The sequence below is a fragment of the Thermobia domestica genome, chromosome 18, assembly GCF_964235325.1.
Source record: "Thermobia domestica chromosome 18, izTheDome1.hap1.1, whole genome shotgun sequence".
In the NCBI taxonomy this organism is placed as follows: domain Eukaryota; kingdom Metazoa; phylum Arthropoda; class Insecta; order Zygentoma; family Lepismatidae; genus Thermobia; species Thermobia domestica.
The window spans coordinates 158170601-158183951 of NC_137471.1; the positions used below are offsets into that span (position 1 = coordinate 158170601).

The 13351-nt window shown below is 36.5% G+C and overlaps 1 long non-coding RNA gene across 1 annotated transcript; it reads left to right on the forward strand.

Annotated features, from left to right (window-relative positions):
- The first annotated feature begins 134 nt into the window (after window positions 1–134).
- Window positions 135–10050, forward strand: LOC145675837 (uncharacterized). The gene is made up of 2 exons (XR_014129224.1): window positions 135–6470; window positions 8044–10050. It is a non-coding gene; the product is annotated as an uncharacterized LOC145675837 (long non-coding RNA).
- Window positions 10051–13351: the final 3301 nt, after the last annotated feature.

Sequence of the window (13351 nt, forward strand, 5' to 3'; positions counted from 1 at the left end):
GCATCTCCAACTGTCAAACGCAGACTCTAGCCGTTGCCTTACTACTGGGTTCACAATGGAAATGATAAAGCATAGAGATAGCACAAATATTTTTCCCGAAGTAGTTGCTCGAACTTTAAATTTCTGCGGTTTGATGCCGTCTTTTTATATTTTATGCATAGACGATCCTAAGTACATAAAAAAATTTGTTACTGCCAAACTTAACATACAGATTTAGAGTGTGGATAACTTCATTATTCAAAATCTATGAAAGAAACTGTTGACCTTCTAACCAAAAGTTTTCCACATACCTTTCATTGTCCGGTTACGTAGTCCCACTCTGGAGCTATACCAATGCATAACTTGTCCATATTACACTAATATATCGAAAAAGTAAATATCACCTATATCAACAAACGCTTCCAAACTCAGCACTCTTTATTCATGCGATATATACTACCTCACTTTAGAACCCACACCAAATCGCTATCAGCATACTCCTTGTCCCTAATGTTTACGCTCTGCCAGTACACTTTACCCTCGTGAGATACATTGTTCTTAACCTTATAGTGGTAAGGTGAAAAAAATTTTTGTTAATGGTAACATTTTGCCTCCTGGACCCAGGAACATTTTTGTCTGATAAGATGTGAACTAGGATTTAAATTTGTATTATATTTATAATATTAAATACAAACACCAGACAGTGGATACGCTTTAAGCGAAACTATACATTTTTATTGAGGCAATACCTTTCTTGATAAAATTAAGTTCGATAATTATGTGACTATTTTATTGCTTAAATACCGGTACTGAAAATAAAATATTTATTAACTAGAAAGAAGTAAACCAGGATTTCTCCTAATAGCGGTATATTCACGTTTCAATTCTGCAGCAGTCTCCACACATCATTTTTGCGTGACTTAGGCAAATCCACTTACAGCACTTTTGGCAAAATATCTGGCCTTACTGTGTTTATACATGTAACATCGTCCTCGCTTTCCTACATGATTAGGTACAGAAGCATCTTCTAGAGTTAATCCAAAACCTTGCTGTGTTCGCTAAATGTATAACATTACCACTGGTCGGTTCTACATTTTAGAAGTGATAAAACCACGTTATTTGCCATCGTGTAGTATTTCTTTCTTCGTCATATTCAGTAGGTATCTGGTCTACTATGTCCATCCCACCTTTAGTATCGTTGTAAAATGTGACGATCTCTGGCTTCCTGTTATCTCTGGTACTCTCATCTAATTTGACGTCATTGTGCATACTTGAGATCAGCACTAAACACAGATATTTCTTAGATGCATACGAACCAATGGTGCAGTTCTAATTAAAACCAAATACACTACTGTATTCTTTCCTCCGTTTCGCATTCACAAACGCGGGGGCAACTCTCTTGTTTTTACGAATTGTCCCTATTATATTTAACTTACTGTCTCATTCCATTTATTTAACCAAATTGCAGCTTGCAAACCGATTATTGTAAAAAGGTCTCTTTGCAAGATGAACCATGAATCTGTTGATACAATCTCTTCACTACTTCTTCAGGTTTGTTATCTATCTGGAACGGGCCTTCTGGTTGTGTCCTCACATACACTTCTATATTTGTTGTGTAGTATAATGTTTCACCAACAAGAATAAAAATTTTAATTCTACATTTTGGAGGTCTTTTAGGCATATAAATACGAAATCCACATCTTCCCCGGAAATCGACAAGTGTCTCACCCAAAGTTGCTAACATACCAATTAAGAAAACTGTTGTTGCAGTTGTTTACACATAATTCAAAAAAAGTCACGAATTGGGGCTTATCTGGGGCTCAAGGTTATATCTGATTATGTTATTCATTAGCATCTTCCACTCTTTCATCCATCCTATCCTGCACAGTAATCACTTTCTGCTCAGTTTGGCTTCTCCGGTTCCCATCATCACATAGAGATGACCCTACGCAAAAGACACATTCATTTTTCTGATTAACAATACACATGTGTTAACTTCTGCTTCGCACCTCCCCTCATTCTCCGTCCTCGTTATCCCTTTACATATTTTTTATTTTCTCTAATTGTATTGTATTTATATTGAATCAATCTGTCTATATTAAGTTCTGTTATATATGTTTACTTACATAATAATGCTAAGAATCAAAGTTCCATACGCCCATTTTTCTTTTTCTTTTTGATTTTTTGTTAGTTTTTATACCGTATAATTGTAAAATTTCGATAGAGCACAGATCTCCACTTACACTTTGTAAATAAATTCTTTTCCATCACTTACGTTACAGAGGGCGTAACCTTTTCATAGGTTGCTAGTCATTTTGATTTGCCGGAAAAACGTAGTGCATTCACATACTTTCTCAGCTGGCGCACATGTAGTGAGGCGTAGCTGCCAAGTCTAGACTCTATTTATTGCACTCATGTGGGCGCACAGTGATGCTAATTCATTAACAGGCGACAGGTTGCAAGAAATTGAGAGTTTTCACGAGCGTAATTTGGCTGGAGTACACAAGTAGTATAATTTTTAATCATCATTATGATCATTTTCACTCTTATCCTGTTCTCATCACATAGTTTTGAATACTGCTTCAGTTCGGTTATTTTACCGCATATGATAATTGACGATGGAAAGTCTTTTATACATCCTTTGAAGATAAAATTGCCGGGGTGGCTCAGTTGTAAAGCGTTCACCTCTGATGCATGGGGTCTCGGGTCCAAACCCTGCTCCCGCCAAGTTAACTTTGTGGTGGACAAACACCGTGTCCTTGGGTTTCCTCGGAGTTCTCCAGTTTCCTCCCACTTTCATCATTCCACAATTTCATTCATGCTCAGCATACACTGAACCAAGTTTCCAGAGTTCTCGTTCTCCGATCAGTGGCAACCACCAAGCATCATCAACGAGTTCACCACCATTTAAGAAGCATACAAATGCACATAGCATCTCGAGCTCCGACTTTGACTCCAACCAGCTTATCCTCCTCTGCAGCCTGTCTACAGCTTGCTAAAGCAAAACTACAATCCAAAGTACTTTAGTTCGAAGGTTTTACTTCTTTAACTTTTCCAGTATTGGCAACGCAAAGATATTTCGCAAATGGTAGAAACAAAAAATGGATTCATCATTAAATCACAGTCGGCCAACTTCGCAAAATAATTCGTGACAATCCAGTTTCGAAATGTTCAGGAAAACTGACTTTAACTTATCTCAACAACATCCGACACTAGCAACCTCAGCCACATACCATGTCAATAGTAGTACGAGGGGTCCGTCTATCTATAACACTTGATATATAGGCTAAACTTCCTGAAGTGGGATAGACCTTTAAAAATGCATCCGTATTCGCAACAATCAGGGACCAACGTACATAGTTCGAATTCTGAGAACATCACAGGATACTATCAACGACCTTTTGCATAAACAAATCTTAGTTTTCAAGAAGAGATGCCGATTTGAACAATCTTGCTTATTACGACCAATTCCTCTCCCAGGTAAACGCTGTCAAGAAAACAAAGTACTTCCTACTAACAGGTGCAACCTATGAACCTTTTATCCTACAAAGAGGTGCACACTTTTCCTTTTCCTTTGAAAACTGTCCGAATCTGCAACAAGTTCCAATCTGCAACACTTGGTATCAATTCCCGCCTCCGAGATACAACTACAAGTGCAAGTCTCGGCTTGCTCCAGAAGAATTCAGGCCGAAACTTGTAGTACCACTATTGACTCATTATGTTCAAAATCGAAAACGTGAGACTTCGAAAGACTAATCAATGTCTTTATATGCATAAACTATTAGCATTTGTCACCCACACTCTTCAAAACGTTCGTCTTTTGCACAACCATTAATATTAAAACACGTTCAGCACGCAGCTCGCAACATTCTTCACCTCGATTTTCATGACACTTACAGTGGTTCGTACGTGCACTTTCATGTATCTCCACCCGAAACAACTATTTAACTTCATAGTGATCATGTATCTAGTTATTTGACTATGACTTTTATTTCTATTTCTCAACATTCTCCTGTACTTACCTCATAAACTCATATTTTAAAAACTATTACACGAGAAACAATTTGACACATTACTTATCAGTAAAACGCATCTCACTCCCAAACTTAATTGCAAATTTACCGGCTATCAACTCATTCCACACGATATGAAGCTTCCGGCTCGATGCGCTACTAGCGGCGTTACAATACTATTTTATCCTTACACATGTAATATTTTCCATAAGTAGAAGCTTTGCTTTATATATACTTAAACACAAACAAAATATTTGCTGACCAAAACAATATATTCACATAAAAATATTACATACGTGTTACAGTTTCGCCAACTAACATTTTGGCTTCATCAGACACTATGAGATACATGAGAAACGTGCAGTCTTATATACACACAAGAGCTGAGATATCTTGCTTCTGATTGGCTCCTCGCAGCAGCCAATCCATTTTAAGTATTCTAATTCGTATTTCCCTATACCGTGGCTTCCTATCTGTTGTAAATTACACACACACCTAAAAAGGACGATCTTGGCACAACTAATCTAAACTAACAAATAATTGGCATAAATAATTAAATAATATTATAAATATATATAAATCCACATAAATAAATAAATATATAAATAAACAGATAAACATACAATTACTCATACGCTTAAAAAGACGACACACACGTACAGTATATACTAGTGGTAGGCGCAGAAACCGGTTTTTCTGTTTCAAGTTTTCAAAAAAACCGGTTTAAAAAAAACGGTATCGGTTTTCTTCAGAACCCGGTTTCAGTTTTCTTCAAAACGGCTTCGGTTGACCGAAACCGGTTTCGGTTTTCTTCAAAGCCGGTTCAGTTTTTCATCAAAACCTGTATCAGTTTTTCCAAAACTGGTTCTATTTCTGACCAGAATATTTTTCGTTGTTCTCCGGAACCCATTTCCTTTCCACAGATAGTTTTTTGTGTTTTCCAGAACAGTTTTGAGTTTTAGTTTTTACTAAAACCATTGCGATGTTTACCGAATCCGGTATTCGTTTCTTGAGAATCTACATATGTCTTAGATCTTCAAATCGGCTTAGTTTTCAATCAAAATTGGCTTCCGTTTTCATCAAGAACTACCTTTGAGCTTCTACTTAAATCCAGTTTGAACTTTCATCAAAACCCAGTTGGGATTTTTGTTATAACGGTACTTTATTATTATTATTATTATTATTAGTTACGCTTAAAAACATGTTTTTCCTTCGATTCAATATTCACTCTTCTGTAAATCTCTAGTTGTTTCGAATACAATTACCTTCTTTATTATCAATAGATTTCCAGAACCTGGATTTATTTTAATTAGACTAGCTTAACCTGCACACTCTACACAGTGCATCATTCACATATGAGCATGAATCTTCTTGTCATTCCTCACAATATCTGTACATGTCCCCTTATAGACACAAATGAAAGACGTCTTGATAAAAATCGGCAAGGGGTACCACAAAGGAGAGATTTTTTGATTATTTTTCCAATATCTCGCACTGTTTGCAAGATTGGGCCTACTTCTTGTTGGAATTTCTAATTCATGTATGATCAGTGCTTTCTTTCTTCTTGCATGCAGTATGTAATAACCAAATACATTACATACACAATTTATTACAATGCCACTGATATCTGGTGTTCATTAGCAAAACATACTAAATATTAAAGATTCTCCATCACTCGAGAAATAGTTTTCTTCGATTTCCATTATCAATTGATCATGAAACAAACGCCTGAGAAATATACAACCACTGTATACAAACATGTTGTGTTGCAGTGTATAAATTATAGAATGTGTTATTTTTTAAAATGTCAACACTTCCAGTGTACCCTAAAATATGTATTAAAGAAATAATGGCCACGTTTTTTAAATATTCAATTGGAACTGGGCCAATCTACACAAAATTTGGAATCGACCAGCAAAAATGGCACGATTCTAGCACTTGTGGTTTTCGAGATCTCATTGTCAAAACGATTGGAGACAAACATATAAACTTTTCTTTGCACACAAACATATAAACCTAACATTTTAATATATAGATATTTATAGTCACAAGTGATCAATTTAATGGGGAGAATACTGAAATGAAACACTATGCCCTGTATGATAGAATTGCGTAATATTATGTGAAGGGCTCGGTGCAATAAGGAGCTAACCCTCACTTTTGTCAAAATTGAGATAAACAGTGTACTACATTAGGCATGAAGGTCTGCTTCATTCATCAACAGATGGTGCTTGTGCTGTGTCGTCATCGCGCGCAATCACGTGATATCCTTCTTGAGAAGAAACGTACAAGCGGAAAGTTGTGTGCAACAAGGTGTTAAGCCACAGGAAAATGTCAGTTATCGAGAATGTTATGCAGAGCACCTCCGCACATATTAGTGTTTCTGATGAAGAAGATGGCCCCCTACTCGGTGAAAACAGCTTTGATGACCCAGAGTATGTGTTTGGAGTGTCAAGCAACAACAGCACCGACTCTGAGGTAAGAAACGAGTTTTATTTTTGTTATTTTGTTAAAATGTTGGTTAACACCTTATTGCCTCAGATATAGGCTTGTAAAAAACGGTCTTTAAGTGTGAGTTTTTACGTGCATCTTAATACGCAAATCAATTCCCTATGCATTCGTCAGGACTCTAGCGAGTTGGTACAGAAAAATCTTGAACTTTTTTCTGATGACAACAGCTGCTAATATAATGAATGTTGGTTAGCGCCATATTGCTGAAATAATTAACCACAAAGAAAGCGACATTACACATGTACATTTTTCTCTGATTATGACAAATTCTGACAATGTAGCGTCAAGAACGGTGCTGTAAATGCTATGAAATGAGAAAGGTAATAAAGCAATCATGTCAGGACAGTGTTGCCACAGTCCTAGGTCTGAAGGGAGCTGAAAAATAGTACCAAATTGAAACAAAAAGGGTTGAATTTATTCCAGTGTAATACATGACTCTGTAACACGAAACTAAAATAAGTAAATTTCTAGACCTCCCCCCCCTCTTTCAAGGGTCCAAATCAACGCGTCGATACAGATCTATAAAACGGAGAAATGTTCGGGTATCTTTATATACGTCAATATGGCGTAATTAGAAACAACTTACCGCGGTAAGGCAGGAATTATGTCAATATATTTTTCGTGCTATTTTCGTTTGGTGTAAAATCTTTGCAACGACGCATAAATTATAGACTTATTTGAGCATAGGCTGGTTTTCTTCAGAATATTCAACACTTGGTTCAACGTATTTGTGTGTTATTATTATTATTATTATTATTATTTTAAGAATATATTTCCACAACACTGTTACTTTCTCGTCTAGTTCATACGGGGCTCGGATGCGCCAATGTATCGTCATTTATTTCCTGGTATAGTTTCTAGCGTTAAGCGATGCAACGTCAAAGAATGAATGTCCAACAGCATTTTTAAGAGTCCAACACACAGTATGAGTACTGTAAAATGTAGGAAAAATCTTATTGACATTTTTGAAAATGTGAGAAGTATTTGTTACATTGGGTACAATTGTACCAACTTTTTCACAAAAGGGGATGAAAATGGGCCGTTGAATGACAAAGTGCTGAATTTGGTACAATTGCACCAAGTGTGACAACACTGTGTCACGATAAATGATCAGAATTGTTTTGTCATTTTCAATAATGAATTTGTTTCGAATATTTATGATTTTCGAGTGGATTGTACAGTCAGTGACAAAAGTTCTTTCCATTTCGTAAAATTACTTTGGGAATAATGCTAGTGTGGCTGGAATGTACAGAAAATTACAGTCTTTTCAATTTGCTAAAAATGTATTCAAATTTCCCTTACATTCTGAAGTTATTTACGAAACAATTTTCATCAAATGGAAATAATTTTTGTTACTGACTAGGATTTTTGCTAAATTTCGCGCACGCAGAATAGCAGTGGGGTTGAGACGTCATATCGGTTTAGAAATACAGTAGATTCAATAGCACTATGGCCAGAATATTTTCATTAGGTATTTCTAATTTCCTGTTGTAAAGAACCTAGTGTGTATTTATTAAAATCGTACTCTTATCCTTTTCAGAATGACCTTCACATCACAAGGACGACAGAGGGATCTCCAATCAAACGTCCTCCAGCCAGATAGAGACGATGTGAGAGGGATAACTGGGAGAGAGTGAAGCGTAAGAGAAGAAGAAATAAAGGGGAGCAATATACCTCCAGTCATTCGAAGGATGTTGTTTCAGCCAGGAAAGTGGGTGAACCATGTAAATGTCCAAAAAATTGCTGGAAAAAAATTAAAGGGGACATAGAGTTTATTTTTCATTCATTCTGGGACTTGGCTGATTATGCAACACAAAACACCTACCTCATGCAAAATATGAGAATTCAGAATACGAAACGTTCCTACACAAAAGGACAATCTTCGAGGAGATCATTCACGTTTTCTTATAATTTGAAAATTAATGGTGTAGATGTTAGTGTGTGCAAGAAGGCCTTTCTTGCAGTTCATGGACTTCACCGCAGCAGAAAACGAATACAGCTACTTCAGGAACAAATCAAGGGTGGAAACATCACAGCCAAAAGTGATGGAAGGGGTAGGCATCACAACCGGCCAAATGCTTTTACAGAAGCCAGTTTGGAATCTGCAAGGAAGTTTATAACATCCATACCGAAATATGCCAGTCACTACAGCCGGAGCCAAAACGCGAACAAGCAGTACCTGGACTGCGATCTCACGATAAATTCTCTATATGAGACAAAGTATATTCCGTGGTGTGCATCTCAGCAGACAACGTCCATTAGTTCTGACAGATTCCGAAGGCTTTTTTGTGAGGAATTTTGTATAGGGTTTAAATTACCTAAGTCAGACGGGACCGCGCCAAGGTTGGACGACGACAAGGTTGGACGACGACAAGCCTGGACACTTTTTGTGTCCAGGCTTGTCGTTGTCCAACCTTGTCGTCAGCGACCCAAAATAAGATATGCCAAAGCATCTCTGGGACGATCCCGACAAACCTGGACACCTTCAGGAATGTGTCCAGGCTTGTCGTTGGCCAACCTTGTCGTCAGCGATCCAAAATGAGATGTGTCCAGGCTTGTCGGGATCGACCACGACAAGCTTGGACACCCCAGGAATGTGTCCAGGCTCTTCGTCGTCCAACCTTGTCGTCAACGACCCAAAATGAGATGTGTCCAGGCTTGTCGGGATCGACCGCGACAAACCTGGACACCCCAGGAATGTGTCCAGGCTTGTCGTCAACGACCCAATTTGAAATGTCTGTTCCAACAAACTCTACCAGTTAAGGCGTTTCCAGTTCATACATACATGCCCTTCAACAGGGTGCGAAATCATTTGAAAATGGGGGAGGGGGAAGAAGTTCAACGAGGACATAATAGGAAAACGTAAATGAAACAGTTTGAAAGATTGTTCTATTCTGAAGAGAATGAGGTACAAAACATGATCCTACGATAAATAGGGATGATGCTGTAGCTGATTGACTGAAATTCAATAATTTACCTTTAAAAAGCCATAATTTAAAATGGTTAATGTACGGTATATAGTTTCATTTGGAAATATAAAGTTTTTGCATATATTACTGGTTCATAGAAAAAAATGGTACCATATAAGACAGCTACAGGAATTGCGTTTTAATTGCAATTCAAAGGAATTAATATTATAATTGTGTCGTAGCATATCCTTGTATTTACTGTCTTTCATTTTCTAAGAGTAATAACATACATTTAATGGCAAGTGTGGAATTAAAAATATAAGTTGTTCATTAATCCCCAGTTTCAATATAACTTCTACAAAACAAGCCTCATTATTCATTAGTTTGATTAATAATATCCTTTCTATTTATTTGTTTTACAAATATGTTGTTAAATAATCTGATCACACAATTTTCCAGACAGAATTTTAAGATGTTCATGAGTAAGGAATCAAGGGTTAGTACCAGTGTGCGTTGCTCTTGTGAATTTATTTAATTAAATATGAAACACGATATACGGCATTTTAACTGAAAAAGATAGTATCCTATTAGTTATACAACCTTTCTTCAAAGTGTTAGAAACAACCAGAAACACTAACATTGATATACACATATTCAGATCATATCTTGACCCCCCCCCCCACTTTTAACGTCCAATCGCCGCCACTGTGTATATTCATACTAAATTTAGATTCATCATCTACAACAGTTTGTGTGATCCAATAAGAAGATCAAAAATGTTGATATTTATTGGTTAAAATGTAAATACTTTGCCATGCACGAAAGTAGGTTGTCCTATAATCAGGGCTCGACTCGGACCGGAGCGGACTACAGCGTTCCATAACTTGTAAATTTCCATTTCCAACCCTGTCTATATGTGTTGCTTCCATAATATTATTTTCCATTACATCATCCATATATATTTTTTTTATTTTTTGTATCCATAAAATATTTTATACAACCCAGATACTTCATGGATTTAGAAGCAAATGTATTCATTTGAATCCTACCTTCATAATAATGTCTAGACTAATGATAGGGTAAAATAGGACCTGCAAGAGATAATATATGTCATTACATATCAAAACATGCCTTTTTTTTAAAAAAAAGTAGGCCTACTGCAGGACTTAAATAATTTATACCATGCATGTCTCATAGTTTTTTGTGGAAATACAATTATTATAATAATTTCTTGCCTTGAAGGTTCCTGCGCCGAAACTTCCTAGCTATAAGTGAGAAGGATGAGTTTCTCAATAATTTTGAAAGGATGTTAGGGGGAGTTTTGAGGAATATAGAAAAATCCCTGCCCTGCAGATCTTATGGTAATGCTTTATACCTTCAAGTGGGGTGAATACAAACAAAACTTTCATTTTTTTAATTTGTTCACTCTTAGGTTTTATAAATGCAAGAGAAACCCTATATTAATTATTTGAGGTACTCTTCATACTCTAATCTTGCTATGCATGCAATAATAGGATTGGCGACTTGCTTTAACATTTTTTCTCTGCAACTATTTTTAGCTACATTACTGTTGACAATTTTTGACCGAGCTTGCGAAGTCTTCTAGTCGAAAGTTTGGCAATTGTGTTGTCTGTCTGTCTGTCTGTGTGTATGTCGCACGATAAAAGTCGAACGCGTGAACCGATTCAAAAGAAACTTTCACAGATTGTTTATTTGTTCAAGTTACAGATCATTCGTTGGAGAACAAAATCGAACCAAGGGGAGGGAGTGGAACCCCATTAAAAGTGCAAAAATGTAGAAAAACACAGAAAATAAAAAAACGAATTTAATGGTCTATTTTCTGTTGCAAGAGCTTTATAAATCAGCAAATATACTTCGAGGATCTGGAGGTATTTCTTCGGAAAGGTGGGGGGTAAATCGGACAAGGGTGTAGCTAGAAAATTACAAAAGGGGGTTATCTAAAAGTGAAAATTGACAAATACGAATGAAATTTTCGCAGGTTTATCACGAGGTCTATTGTTCGTTTCACAGAGTGTTTATTGGTTCAAATGACAGGTCGAGTTCGTTGGGAAACAAAATCGGACCAGGGGAAGGGGGTGAAATTCCCTCTTAATAGTGCGAAAATATAGAAAAACGAAGAAAACCACAATTAAAAACGAATTTGATGAACTACTCTCTGTTATAAGAGCTTAATAAATAAGCAATTATGAGCTATTGATTCGGAGGAAGGGGAGGGGGTAAAAATCGGATAAGGGTGTAGCCAGAAAGTAGAAAAGAGGGTTATTTAAAAATGAAAACGGACGAATCAAAACGAAATTTCCACAGGAAATGACCAAACATATTTCGGCCATTACCTGTTACTTCGCAGGTGTGGGGGGGTCGGATAAGGGTGTAGCCAGAAAACGGAAAAGAAAGATCTCAAAAAAAAATAAAATAAAACTGACGAATCAAAACAAACCTTTCACAGCAAATGAGCAAATATATTTGGGGATTACGGCATATTGTTTCGGAGGGAGCGGGGTAAAATCGGATAAGGAATAAAATCGCAAGAATACAAAAACGGGGTGATCTAAAATTGAAAACTGACGAATCAAAACGAAACTGTCACAGCAAATGAGCAAACATATATCACGACCTTTGTTTCCGGAGATGCATGAAATCGGATACGGTGTAGGCAGAAAATGAAAAGGGGGTGATCTAAAAATGAAAACTGACGAATCGAAACAAAACTTTCCACGCAACACACAATGTATAATATACGTATATTAAACGTATAATAAACATTCTATCGTGTATTAGACGTTTAATATGCGTATATTATACATTATGTGCTGTGTGGGTTTCACAGAAAACGAGCAAACGTACTTCGCGGATTACGGCATATTATTACGGAGGGGGTGGGGGTAAAATAGCTAAGGGTCTAGCCAGAAAATGAAACAGGGGTGATCAAAAATGGAAACTGATGAATCGAAACGATACTTTGACAGGAAATGAACAAATATGCTTGGAGAATTAATTTTGTTTCGGAGGAAGGTGGAAGGGGTGGTGAAATCAGATACGGATGTAGCCAGAAAATGAAAATGAATTATCCAAAAATGAGAACTGACGAACCTAAGTAAAACTTTCAGAAATTTATCGCGAGGTCTACTGTTCAAAGAATCTTAATACTAATTAACTTAGTTTAACTTTGTTCACTCCAAAGGTGGCGCTCCAAGCAATTTGACTTGTGGAACTTCAAAGAATTTGTTTTTGACTGCACTTCGATGTTTCATGTGCAAAACTAGTTTTGAAATTTCATAATTTGATTTAAAGACATTTTTATAAATTAACAACAGCATTTTTGAGAGTGGCAGGTGAACAGGTACGTAATATCTTTAAATAAACCATAACCCCGTGCCAAAAAATATCGCAAATACCCAAATGACCTAATTGAAAAAGCTAAAAGGGCATTATGGTTAACAAACTAACGTAAAAGATGTGTTAGTAAAAAATATGACATACCCAAAACAGTTTTACAGAGACATGTAAACCAATATAACGTGAAGTCTCAAGATCGAATACTGTAAAAAAAAAAATACAGAAGAAATGATTATTGATAAAATTGTGGAGTGTGTAGAGTAGGGTTATTCCGTACAAGAGTATGACATAACACTGATGATCAAAAGATATCTTAACAAATAAGGGAAAACATTTCCAAAGTTCAAAAATAATTTGCTCGTAAGTTTTCTTCAACGTTTCATTCCGAAAAATCTCAGATATCGATTTCGTGTGTGGCTATCCCGACGTTCCAGATGTGTTCGATTTCCATTTTGGGCAGGTAAAAAGGAAACTCTCGCAGCCAAAGCCTTACTGTAAGGGAATGATGATAATTCATGTCAGTTGCAATGCAATAGGAAAGTAACACCAAAAAATTAATGCGTGTTCCTATTCACCCCACCT